This window comes from Chrysochloris asiatica, unplaced genomic scaffold (assembly GCF_000296735.1).
Source record: "Chrysochloris asiatica unplaced genomic scaffold, ChrAsi1.0 scaffold00232, whole genome shotgun sequence".
Classification (NCBI taxonomy): domain Eukaryota; kingdom Metazoa; phylum Chordata; class Mammalia; order Afrosoricida; family Chrysochloridae; genus Chrysochloris; species Chrysochloris asiatica.
Genome location: NW_006408750.1, coordinates 561,839 through 575,944, shown reverse-complemented (window position 1 = coordinate 575,944; position 14,106 = coordinate 561,839).

Sequence of the window (14,106 nt, the reverse complement as noted above, 5' to 3'; positions counted from 1 at the left end):
AAGTGTCATTGAGTCGATTCCGACCCATAAGTGACCCTTCTAGGGTTTCCAAGGAGCAGCTAGTGAGCTTGAACTGCTGACCTTGCAGTTCAAATGGTTTTTGCAGTCTGGTGCATTAACCCACAGCACCATTCTCATTCTCTCTCTCTGCCAACCTTATACATATATACATATATGTTGTTGTTATGTGCCATTGAGTCACTGTTCTGACCCACAGCAACCCTGTATAGGGTTTCCGAGGACTAGCTGGTGAGCTTGAACCACTGACCTTGCTGTTCAAACCGAACTTGCAGGCCATCGCATTAACCCACCGCACCACACCAGGATATATATATATAATCTTATCTAATTTGTTACAAAGAAAAATCACAGCACATGGGATTGTTGTTGTTGTTAAGTGCCGTCGAGTCAGTTCCAACTCATAGCGACCCTGTATAGAGTTTCCGGAGAGTGGCTGGTGAGTTTGAGCAGCCAACCTTATAGTCCAGTGTTTATCCTATAGTGACACACCAGGACTCCACATGAGATAGGAGCTATTATTATCCTTACTTTATAGATGAGGAAATGAGCTGCAGAAAGGATATGAAATGTGATCACAGGCACACAGCAAAGTAAGTGCTAGAGACTTAAGAAAAAGCCTATTGTGTATCCTTAGGACTGGGAGTGCTTTGAGTTGAGAAAACTGTCAAGAAAGAAATTCCTATCTAATGGGATTGGTAAAGAGGAGGCCTAGTGGCACAGTGATTAAGCACCTAGCTGCTAACCAGCCATTCTAACCCACCAGCTACTTCACAGGAGAAAGATGTGGCAGTCTGCTTTAGAAAGATTTACAGCCTTGAAAATCGTATGGGACAGTTCTATTCCTATTCCGTCCTACAGAGATGCTAGGAGAGGAATCAATGGCGATGAATGGGGTTGTTCATCACAGAGAGTAGCTACCAGAGAAAAGCATGGAGCCTTTTAAGCCTAGGTTGCTCATGCATTTCAGAGACAGTAGATTGGCCTACAGGACCTCTGGTGATCCTGACAGCCTCTAGATGTGTATGCCCAGAGTGGAAGTCCCAAGCAATAGGGTGTAATTCTCAGAAAAGAGCCTTTTGTTTCTCTGTGTTGATACTCTCGCTTTTTTCAAAGATGATTCCCATAAAACGTGAGATTTTGCCATAGCCAGACAGAGGAACCATTTGGCAGGGTGAGGAGGAGAAAGAACTTCCTGTGTACCCCAGTAATGACCAGGATAGAATACACTCACTCACCCTTCACACACTCCCATATGGGGTCCACCACTGCCCTTTTCACCTTTCGACCACCTTCCCATTTGTGCATTTCCCTGAGGCAGGACCCAGAGGAGGGCATGTAAATGTGGGTTAGAACAAATTCCCTAGGGAAATAATAAATTTGCTAAAAGGGAGATTAGAAAATAGGAACGATGACCCTTTTTTACAGTGGAATACTGTGCTGCTGTAAAAAAAAAAAAAAGAGAAGAACGCTGTATGGACACATCCGAAAGTTATCTGTGATACATACAAGGCACAGATTAGGAACTGCTCACTGATATTTATGTGAACACCATATACACACATCCATCTGAACCATCTGGAAGGGCAGGCTTCAAACTGTTGAAAGTGGTGACTCTGGGGTTTAGGGAGGAGAGTTGTGTTAATGGCATACTTTCTTTTTCTCTGTATTAATCTCCATATTTAAATGGTTGACAACAATCATGTACTTTTTTAAAAAAATAAAGATATCTCATAAGGGTTTGAAAGAGGCTCTTTGTACATGGGTATTACCTTTGTGACAAATATACTTATGAATGTGATGGGGCATACAGGGTACAAAATGATGAAAACTTCTTAGATGGTATCAAACATCTTAAGGCATTGAGTGGCTGGGCCTGGGGGCTCAGGACCACAGTCTCAGGGGACATCATGGTCAATGGGCATAACACAGTTCACAAAGACAATGTTCTACATCCTACAATGGTGGGTAGATACTGGGATCTTAAAAGCTCATGAACAGCTATATAAGATGAAACTATTGGTCTGTCCACGTATGGAAGAAAGAACAGTGATGAAAAATTGAAGATGCTTGGAATCAACTAGTCCAATGGACCAATGCAATATGTGGACATCAGTCTCCATGACTCTGAGACCAGAAGAACTAGACGGTGCCCATCTACCACTACCAAGTGCTCTGAAAGGGATCACATTAGAAGGTCCCGGATAGAGTGGAAGAAAATGTGGAACAAAACTCAAAATTACTATAAAGAAAAAAAAAAAAGACCAGGGTTACAGATCAGGAAGAGATGGGAAGAACCTGAGTCTACGATCCTCAGCTACTCTTTAGACCCGGAACTGAACTTACTCTCCTGGCTCAATTTTCAGCCAGGTGGTAGATAGGTGTATAGCGGGGGACAACAACACTTGTAAGGTATGCTTACCATGGAATGGTCAATCATACAAGATCAAAAGGGCAACATTTTAGGGACAAAGGAGAAGGGATGGGAAGGACATTGGAATGGAAACAGGAATCACAGGGAGGAAGTGGGATAACTGTTGTTACATGGGGGGAGTGGGGATTGCAATCATTGAGATGAAACAAAGTGTATAACTGATGATCTTCTCTGTAAACCTTCACTCAATTCATAATGAAATGAAGGACCCTATCCAGAGAAGCAGCGACACCAAAGATGGAAGCAGAGATGAGGACATGGAGAGAGAGAGCAATTGAGGACTCTATACTCATGGAAAGAGAAAGGCTGTATGCTGGTGGCCAGGAGGCAGGCTTGCAGAATGTGCCCTTGGGTTGTTTTTAATGATTATATATTTATATTCCTGAGTGTTTTTGTGTACATCCCCCAACCCCCCGCCAAAAAAAAAACCAAAACAGAGGGAATAGAAGCAAATACTGTTGAATGATGATGCATAAAGGAGAATGTAATCATTGCAATGAAACGATGAGAGTAAAACTGATGCTCTTCCATGTAAACTATCACTCAGTTCACAGTAAAAACTAAAAAAAAAAAAAAAAATCTATTTACATAGAGCCAAATTAAATATTAAAAGGGGAAGCATAAAGGTACATCCTAGGCCTTGGGAATTTGACACAGTGTAACCAAACAGTTGCTGTTGAGGTGATTCTCACTCAGGGTGACCTCATGTGTGTCAAAGGGTGCTCCACAGGGTTTTTAATGGCTGGGTTTTCAGAAATAGATTGTCAGGCTTTTCTTCCTTGGTATCTGGGTGGGCTCAAACCTCCAACCTTTTGTTTAGCAGTTGACCAAGTTAACCATTTGCACCGCCTAGGATGGACTCCAGGGTCAACACTTGGTAAACCCATCTTTACCGATTTTTTTCAGCTAGTGTCAATGGCTCTATGACTATTACAGCTGTTTTTCCCTGTAGACTGCCATTCCCTTTAGCAAGGCAGTCAGTCTCTTTCTTACCTGGTCAGCTGCTCCTCCCCCTGGGTAGACTGTGTTCCACAGAACTTCTGGACTATTGTTATAGAAGATGGTCTTGAGAGTTGCCAGTTCCAATTGATGTAAAGGATGACAAGGCTCATTTGAGAAGTAGAAAATGTTGCAGGTATGACTTGGTAGCAATGTTAGTGGGGGAGGCAGGTGATGGGAGTGGCATTGGTGTTTAAAGGCTCTGACTTGTCATGTGTCTGTTCATTTTCTTCTGGAAGTTATGATATAGAAGCTGACAGCCAAGATCTAAAAAGAAACAATAACGACTTGTGATCAGAACCTTATTCCAAGAAATCCAAAGACAAGGGGCAGGAGTCTGCTTAAAATGTTACATGCTGAGCTGTATTCTCCCTTTACGACTAATAACCCGGCAAGTATATGACTTGAGTGACTAGCAGAAGGTGAAATGTCACACTCTAAGGGGAGGTCTGGTGTAGCTCTGTAGGATAAGCATTGAACTGGTAACCACAAGGTCAACAGTTCCAATCCACCAGCTGCTCCTTGGAAACTCTATTGTTGTTGTTGTTGTTAAGTGCCTTTGAGTCAGTTCCGACCCATAGCGACCCTGTACAGGGTTTCCGAGGCTATAAATCTTTACAGGAGCAGAATGCTTCATCTTTCTCCCACGGAGCGGGTGGTAGTTTCAAACTGCTGACCTTGCGGTTCACAGCCCGATTCTTAACCACTACGCTCCCAGAGCTCCTTTGAAAACTCTATACAGGGTTGCAAAGAGTCAGAACCAACTTAATGGCACATAACAACAAGGGTGAATTGTTTGACCACTCCATCCTTCTTTTTTATAGTTTTGTAGATCATAGTATTTTATTGACAGCATAATGTAGTTAGTGGTTAAGAGCCTAAGCTAAGAAAAGTCAGGTTAGATTCCTAGCTCCACGACCCACTCTAAGACTCAGTTTCCTCATCTCTAAAATGGGAATACTAATAGTACTTACCTCATAATTCTGTCCTGTCGGTGAAAATGAAATGAGGTAATATAAAGGTTAGATCTGTACCCAGTACATTATAAGTATGCCCAACCCACTGTCAGGGAGTGGATTGTAACTCATAGTGATCTGAGCTAGGGCAGAGTAGAACTGCTCCATCGTTTTTCTGAGACTAAATCTTACAGGAGCAGAAAGCCCCATCTTTCTCCCATGGAGAGACTGGTAGGTTTGAACCACCTACTCTATGGTAGCATAGTGGCTACGAATCGGGCTGCGAACCTTAAGGTCAGCGGTTCGAAACTACCAGTCGCTGCGCGGGAGAAAGATGAGGCTTTCTACTCCCATAAAGATTTATACCCTCGGAAACCCTGTACAGGGTCGCTATGGGTCGGAACCGACTCGAAGGCACTTAACAACAACAACAACTCTATGGTTAGTAGTGCAATGCTTAACGCACTACACCACCAAGGCTTTCTTAATAAGTGCACTGTAACTGTTAACTATTTGTTTAAAAACTAACTAGAAGATCCATGACAGTTATTAACTATACTTTACAAATGAGTCCTGGTTTGGAGCTGTGGGCTGTCAGACTGCAAAGTTTTTTGAACTGCAAGGTTGTTGGTTCAAGCTCATCCACTAGCTGCTCCAGGCACTTAAAAACAACAGATGAGAAAAAGGAAGGTAGCTAAGCTTATTCATGGCCTTACTAACTTAGCTATCTCAGACCTAAGTAAGGTCAAATCTTGGCCTCTAGAATTAGAGACCTCTAATGCCCTGGTGTGGTGCTGTAGGTTAATATGCCAGACTGCAAAGCCATTTGAACTGCAAGGTTGGTAGTTCAAGCTCACCAGCTGCTCCTCGGAAACCCTATACAGGGTCGCTATGGGTCAGACTCTACAGCACTTAACAACAACAACAATGCCCATTAAATGGTTAGGAATCAGACTGCTAACCTCAAGGTGGGACGTTCAAAAGTACCAGGGGTTCCGCGGGAGAAAGATGAGGCATTGTGCTCCCGTAAAGATTTACAGCCTTGGAAACCCTGTGCAGGGCCACTAGGAGTCAGAACCTACTCCATGGTACTTAACCACAACAACATGCCCATCAAAATCCTACATGGTTGAGTTATTACTTCATTCAACAATTATCACCCTCATTCAGTAAGACTCTACTTACATATGCCCTGTATAGACAAAGATGAAATCTCTTCCTTTCCTTCAGCTGGGACTTGGTCACCTTAGAATCTTCCCAAAGCCCTTAGAAACAGTCTTTTCTTTCTTTCTAATTTTTAAAATGTCACCTCCCTCCTTCCTCAGTAGAGTTTGGAGAAAGGAGGTTACTGGGGGTAGGCAGTTTAAGCTGATGGGCCATTAACCACATAACAAAGCAAAAGGAATTTTCCAGGTCACCAGCCAACAACTTTAGAGTAGAATTTAAAATTCACTTGCTGAGGGGGAGGGAAAGAGGTTGGTCAGGAGAGGGTGGGGAAGGATTTCTCCCAGCTGATGGTGAAGTGGGGAACGCCCTTTTTTATGGCCAGCAAAATCAGTAAACATCTTAACAGGCTGCTTGGTTTGAGTGCTGATCTTTTATCGGTGCATTTGAAATGCAGAATTAGGAAAGAAAACATTTGTCTGTGGAATCCATAAATAAAACGGTCTCCTTGGCTTCTTATTTAAGGAATACCTGGATGCCTGCTCTGGCTTCAATCATGATTTGCTAAAATATAACACAGACATAAAATTCTCCTGAGCCAACTGAATACACACACACACACACACACACACACACACACACACACACACGCTAAAACGCACCCTGCCTTATTCCAGCTGTGACAAAGTTCAGCAGGAAAGAAGCTGTTTTCCCCACCCTATGTTTGCCTCTGGAAGTCTCTGGAGAAGGCAGCTTCAGCACTTTATTGGTAAATAGAGATATTCTAGTAGAAATCTTCTAGGGATTACCTTTGCTACTGAAGGGGAAATGACCAGCAAAGAGGTCTGCTGAAATATAGTAGCTGGATCTTATCACCTATCCAAACCACCCCTCTACCCACAAGATACAACCCCAGGAACTTTCATAGCCCTAGGGCCACCTACAACAAGTCTTGGCATGGTGCTGTAGGATAAGCACTGGACTGCTAACTGCAAAGTGAGCAGTTCAAACCCACCATCACTCCTTCAGAACTCTGTACAAGGTCACTAGGACTCAGAACCGACTGATTGGCACTTAATAATAACAACATGAGTCAGAACCAACTCCATGGCAGTAAAAGGGAAATTACCATCTACATCAGCTTTAAAATTTGTATGCCCTCTTTACCCTGGGATATTCCTAGTACCCTGTCAAATTACTGCTTGGGAGACTTAGTTATACATATTTTTAGGTTTTTCTAGATTAATGGCTTCCCAGCATTTTTCAAAAACAGAAAAATCCTTTGCAAAGAAAAGCAAAATATGAACAACAGATGAAAACTTATGTGTTCCTGGTTGAAGCCAATCATGAGGTTGCTCAAAAGAGACCCTAGGACTCAAAGTCTGGGGGGGTTGAAAATCATTATCATTCTATGATTGCTGTAAGCAATTTTATCTGTAATGTCAATGTGATGTCTAAACCCCTTCCTATAACTATAAACATCTTTTTGATCCATACTGAGCTCCACACAGTTATTTCCAGGTCTTCCATTCTTTTCACTTACTCCTTGGTTTTGTTAGTGCTGATCCTCCACTAGCTGCCTTGGAAAAGATGTATGGGAGATAATATTTTTGAGATCTTTTGTATCCAAAAATATCTTGATCTTTTATTCTTTCTTCACAAGTTTTTCTAGGTATAAAATTCTTTGGCCTAGACACACTTCTTCATAACTTGTCTCTTCTTAATCATCAAGCCCTATTGCCTCTTCTCCTTCACAGCAGCTCGCATACTATCCCTAATTTCCATTCTTCATGCTAGTATCCCAACTGAGTTCCCTATGATCCCACACCTTAGTTTTAACATTGCTGCCTCCTTCACTCCTCATTCCGTGCTACTTCCCAGCAAGTCAAGTTCTTTTTGCACTAGAAGTTTTTTTTTGCATAGAACACACACCTCTATTGCTTTTGTAGGGAACACCTCTCATTATTCTGCTCAGAGAAACTTCCCTGCCCTGCCACCCATCCATCTAAGACTGGGTAGGTATCTTCCACAACACCTAATGCTTACCGCTATACACATTACACCATCTGTTTACCTGTCTGTGTCTTTTACCTGACTGGGAGCATTTGGAGCACATAGCCACTCAATCAAATTTGTAAAGCAAAGGAATAATAGTTAAGATGGAACTTTAAAAATTATTATGACAAGATATAATCTATAATAAAATGTTTGACAAATTGCCCAGACTAGTTGTACATGATGCAGGATTCACAAAATTGTTTGGATATAGAAATCCCACCTTTATACTTGTTGTTGTTGGCCTCGAGTCCATTCCAACTCATAACGACCCTGTATAGGGTTTCCAAGGAGTGACTGATGAGTTTGAACCACCAACCTTGCTGTTCAAACTGACCTTATAGCCCTGTATTTATCCTACTGCGCCACACCAGGACTCCACCATTATACTGTTGTGTTGCTGTTGTTAAGTGCCATCAAGTCAGGACTGACCCATAGTGACCCTGTATAGGGTTTCAGAGGAGTGCTTGGTGAGTTTGAACAACCAACTTTGTAATTCAAACCAACCTTGCAACTGCAAGGTTTAGGCTGCATTAGGCCGCAGCGCCACACCAGGACTCCACCTTTATACTGGGGGCATAAAAAGAACCCTTATAATTAACTTGCTCAATATATGTCTACCATGAGGACTGGGCCCTGCCTCAGTTATGTTCCTAATATCTAACCCATAATTGGTGTTGTGAAGTGCCGTCCAGTCGGTCATAGTCAGGTCGGTAATAGTAGCTTAATAAAGAGTTGTTGAATGAAGGAATGAATGAGTCTAAACAAAGACACCCACACAAAAAAAAACTAAGAAGGATGAGCAAACCAGCCTGGAGCGGCTAGAAGAACAGAAGATACTTCTTGAAAGAAAGACCTACAGGAAAAATACAAAACAATAGAGGCAGATGGACTGTTACTACAAGAACAAACAAATTGCTTGCCCAGGAAACATCAAGACAAGTGGTCGGGTCCCCTTAATGCAAACCCCCTTCCAAGACTAAGACTCAACAGAAATACGTGCCTTGATTGGTGACCACATGCATCGCCAATAGGGGGAAGTGGGGTAAAAGCAGCAATGAAGTGGCAAGCTAAGCCCTACAATGTTCGGTGGGCTTCTGTGGACCCAGATGGGGACCTGGTTGGCCAGCAGTGTGGGGAGACCTGGGGACTCCTGGGCTCAGAGTCAGTGGCGTGGCCACAGAGGACTAGAGTGGAGAGCGAAGCTACCAGCTGATAGGAAGAGAGGGCATACGCACAAGAACACACACAGCTGCAGATGGTACCCATATGACCTGGCCCTGATGAATGGATGATCAGAACTCAACCAGGAGAAGAAAGAAGAGGAGAAAAAAAAAGAGTGACCTGATACAATTTGATGAACTTGACCTACACCTATGGATGCAGTAACCCAAAAGAGGGAACAAATACTTACAGCAAGAAACATTCCCACCCCCTCCACACACAGAGTAGACAGAGATGGGCAACTTGGACATTGGATACCCAAATGGGGTGGTGGGGGGACTACAAAGGCAAGAAGTGACTGGCTTACAAGCTTTCAAGAGGGAACCTAGAGCTAGGGGGCATGGAGGAAGGCAGAATCTCCAGTGATTACTATCCAATCTGTCTAGGCGGAGCTGATGAAATGAAATGCAGAAGGGTCACTTGTAATACAATAGTGAATGATTTGTTATCAGGACTGATTGTGAGGGTTGGAAATGTAAAGGAAGACGTTTTGTAGCAAGGAAGGGAGTGATTAACTCTCCAGTCTAGGAGCAGAGGTCTCTAGGACCATCAGCAGAGAAAAGCCGAGAGCGGGACCCTCCCCAGAGAAGCAGCAAGGCCTGAGATGGAGGCAGAGACGATGACATGGAATGATGAAGCAGCTGAGACTTTGGATCCAGAAAGGGAGAGGGACTGTGTACTGAAGAATGGGGGGAGCGGGGGGGAGTGTAGGGGGCGAGTTTATAGGGTATACCCTTTGGTCGGTTGATGATGCATGGAAGGGATTGGAACCATGGCAATGAAATAATGTATGGTGGAATGAATGTAAAACTAAAGTTCTCCCATGTAAAATATCATATAATTCACAAGAAAACATGGAGAAAAAAAATAAAACTAAGAAAAAAAAAGTGCCACCAAACACCAAACTGTCCTGGAAAAAAAAAAGAAGTTTTAGAATAAGTATCCGGCCCCTCATCTCCAGTAGCAAACCAGAATCCTCTCTCAATTCCCTGGAATTATCCAGCCCTGATACTCTCCTTCATAAAACCAACAATTACCACTGCTGTGGAGTTGATTCCGACTCATAGCCACTCTATAGGACAGAGTACAAAACTGTTCCATAGGGTTACTAAGATGGTAAATCTTTATAGGACCACACAGCCTCATTGTTCTCCCACAGAGTGCCTGGTGGGTTTGAACCACTGACCCTGCAGTAGCAGCCGAACACTTAATCCACTGTATCAGGAGGACTCCTTCTCTCCATATTTTATCTTTTTTCAATCATTGACTGTTGCCTCTTCTCCCTTTATAGCAGCTGGTCTCCCCTTTTCCATTCCTCCTGCTAGAATCCCATCAAGGTCCCCATCAACCCACACCTGGGTTTTCATCTTTCTCTCTCCTTCACTCCAGGTCACTTTGACACCTCTGTCTGATTAATCTCTCTGAAGCACCACTTTTTTATAGTGTCCCTTCACTGCCCAAAACACCTTCAAGGGTGTCCAATTTCCTTTCACATTAAGTCACAACTCTTCTGCCAGATTTTCAACCTTCAGAATTCCTTCGAATTCTCTCTGCTTTTCCTTCCCTACACACACCAGCTTACTTATAACACAACTCACACTCCAAGTTGTAGTGAATCACTGTCTCAGAAACAATAGAGCTGACTTGTACATACCTTCTGCATTCTCTTCTCTGAAATGTTCGCCCCTCCCTCTCTTAATCCAACCCATCCTTCCTGGACTAGTTTAAATCTTTCCTCCCCCCAGAGGCATTTGCTGACAACTACAGGCTTTGCTGATCTCCCAAACTTTAAAGTCCAAACATAGCTATTATCTTTGCATCCCATTTTAAGTCAGGATGGATGTCTTATACCAACTACTACACATATAGTGTGCTCTTTCCAACTAACCTTGATAGCAAATATATAAGAATGTTTTCTGGGGGACACTAAATTCATGATAATGGTGGTGGAATATTTTAGATGTTGTTGTTGTTAAGTGCAGTTGAGTTGGTTCCAACCCATAGGGACCCTGTATAAGGTTTCCAAGGAACAGCTGATGAGCTTGAACCACTGACCTTGTAGTTCAAAGGACTTTGTAGTCTGATGCATTAGCATTAGCCCACAGCACCACACCAGTTGTGGCACACATGAAAAATTTACTCAATATCACTGAGTTGTAAATACGGAAGTTTTGTCAGTGGATGTTTGGATATGTATGTTTTCACCACAATAATAAAAAATAGAACTGGGGGTGCTGGGGAAAGATGCAAGAATGTACTCAATGGCCCTTCCAAATTCTGGCAAACATTCAACAGGTAATAAGAGGGCTGCCTTCATAAACAGATCTAGATTAAATCCCAGATCTACCAAATACTGTGTTTTAGAGCAAGTAATTTAAACATTAAGTCTTAGTGTCATCTGTAAAATTATGATAATAACAGTGCTATGTCAGAGTTCTTGTGAAGATTAAATGTGATAGTGTTAGGCAGAGCACTTTGCATATTTGCAAAACTTGATGAAAAGATAATAGCATTTTCCCACCATTTTCTGAAGCCCCTCCATAGTATAAGTATTCCTCAATGCATGTTACCTGTTGCTATAAGGCATTCCAGTCTGTGTTTAGAACTGAACTTTAGCCTTGACTTTGTTTTAGACTTTCTGTCACTGAATCAGGCTTGCAAATACTGATTTCCTGTCAGTCTGTACCTCTGTATCTACCCTTGGCTGGTCAAAGAATAATTCTACAAGCCGTGGCCAAGGACAAGTTCCATCATGTTAGGGTATCTCTGGCCTCACTTCATCATTCTCCAGCCCTCAGCACTCCTGGATTCAGTGCTGGATTGTGGATTGTTTGGGTGCCCTTGGTTTGTGAACCTTAAGTCTTTTTTTCTTCCATTTTCCCTTAATTACTGTCATTGTATTATAAAAACAAGACAGTCTCATTAGTTAAAAACGTGGCAGAATGCAAGTCTTGCTCCCCACCCTAATTACTGCTCTTATGAAGTAGCCAGTTAGTCGTCTCTCAGATGTTTTTGCAGAAACCACCCCGACTACAGGAGACAGATACATGTGCACCATGCACATGCATCGCTCTACGGTTTGCTTTAGTCACCTAATCAGTCTTGAACTCCTTTCTTTATTCATACTTGATCGATCCATCCATCACACACTGTTTAAAGGCAACACAGATTTCCTTTGCAGAGATAGGCTAACACTGATTGAATCAGCCACCTCCAGATGGACGTCTGCTGTTGTTAACTGCCATCCAGTCAGTTCTGACTCATAGCGACCCCGTATAGGGTTTCTGCTGAGTGCCTGGTGACTTTGAACTGCCAACCATGTGGTTCAACCTGACCCTCAGGTCACGTGCTTATTCTACTGTGCTACACCAGGGCTTTAAGATGGGTGTCTAGGTTGTCACTGATAAACACATCGTGATGCACATCCTTGTACATATATGTCAACAGATTCTTAAGTCTTAAAGCCTTATAATTATTAAACATCAGACAGGCGGTTCTTAAAGATGTCACTGCACCATTTCCTCACAATCTCAACAGGCGCTCACAGGGCCGGAGTAGCTCCCTTTTTCTAGAACTACAGGGGAAATCCTGTGTGTCTGTGGTTGGGATTTCAGACATGGGTTTTGTTTTCAGGTAGCCCTGCGAAAGCCCTAAAAAAGACAGGACATATGTTTTTGGTTCATGAAACACATCCCAGCTGTTTTCAGTAGGACTAGGATGGATGTTAGTGTGACAATAAAGACAGGAGCTGAGATGGACTTCAGGTGGTGACTGGGAGGAGGTAACACAGGGCTTTCATCAGCTGTGACTCAGCACTATTGTCCCAGCAGACATTCATCCTTTATACCCTGTCCTTTTGCAGGTCAAGGACAGGGTGGGATGATAGGATGTAGGATTGCTTATCTCCAGCTCTGCCTGACTCATCTAGAACCTCAAGCCAACCACTTACTGCAGAAACCCCAGAGGCCTGGGTGAAACTAGGGCTGGGGAAAAAAAAAAAAAGTGTGTCAAGGTGGTGTCCAGAGGTCTTCTATCTGAAATGACATGACCACCAGAAAGTTGTTACGCCATCCTAAGCTTCAGTTACCTCATTAGGCCATCTGAGAAGGGGCAGCACCAACAATTCCTATCTCATCAATGGAAACCAGAAGTCAGCTAAATAGTACCTCCAATGTGCTGAGACAAAACAACTGGCAACCAAGAACTCCATTCAAGAATTCAAATATAGGGTGAAAGAAAGTCATTTTCAGATCAACACAAACCGAGGGAATTTTCTACCAACAGATCTTTATGGAAGGAAATTCTAAAGGATGAATTTTAGACAGAAGGAAGGCAATCTCAGATGGAAATGCTTAGGAAAAAAAGAACACTGAACAGAGATTGGTGGTTCTCTGGATAAAGTTAAAAAAAATATATATATATATTGTCTAATCTTTCCAGAAAAAAACCAAACAACATAGAACTAAAAACACCAGACAACAATAGACTATACATAGGGAAGAGAGGGAAGAAGAGATTGACGTTAAAGCACTCTAAGGTCCTTGTATGATTTAGAAAAGCAAAACTGTGATTAACTCTTTAAATAACTCAGGGATCCACTGAAAGGGTAGATGGATGACAGCTGCCAACATAATCAATGGGGGGAAAAATAGGATAATCAAAACAAAACTCAATGCATTAGAAGGCAAGAAAGTAGAGGGGGAAATAAACAGAAAAACGGGCACAAAAAGCACAAGGTATTACAGAAACATTGTTGTCAACTACCATCAAATTGGCCCATGTCTTATGGCAAACCCAGGCAAAATGGAACAAAATACTGTCAGTGATTTATCCATGATCAGCTGTGGATCTGACTGTTACGATCCAAAGGTTTTCTTTCTTAAAAACTATTGAGTGCAGGTTTACAGAACAGATAGTTAATATTTTGCTTCGTTACAATGATTGCAATTACCTCCATGTACCCTCAGTCAGGAGTCCTGGTGTGGCTCTGTGGGTTAATGCGCCAGACAGCAAAGTCATTTGAACCGCAAGGTTGGTGGTTCAAGCTCACCAGCTGCTCCTCGGAAACCCTATACAGGGTTGCTATGGGTCGGAATCAACTCAACGGCGCTTTAAAACAACAACTACTGTCAGTCAATAGTATTTACCTCTATTCATTTTAATTCTTACATTCCTCCGTGTCTCCCACGAACTATCGTTCCTCTGCCAACCTCACTTTTACTGTATCCTGTCTACCCTCTGTTGTTGTTAAGTGCC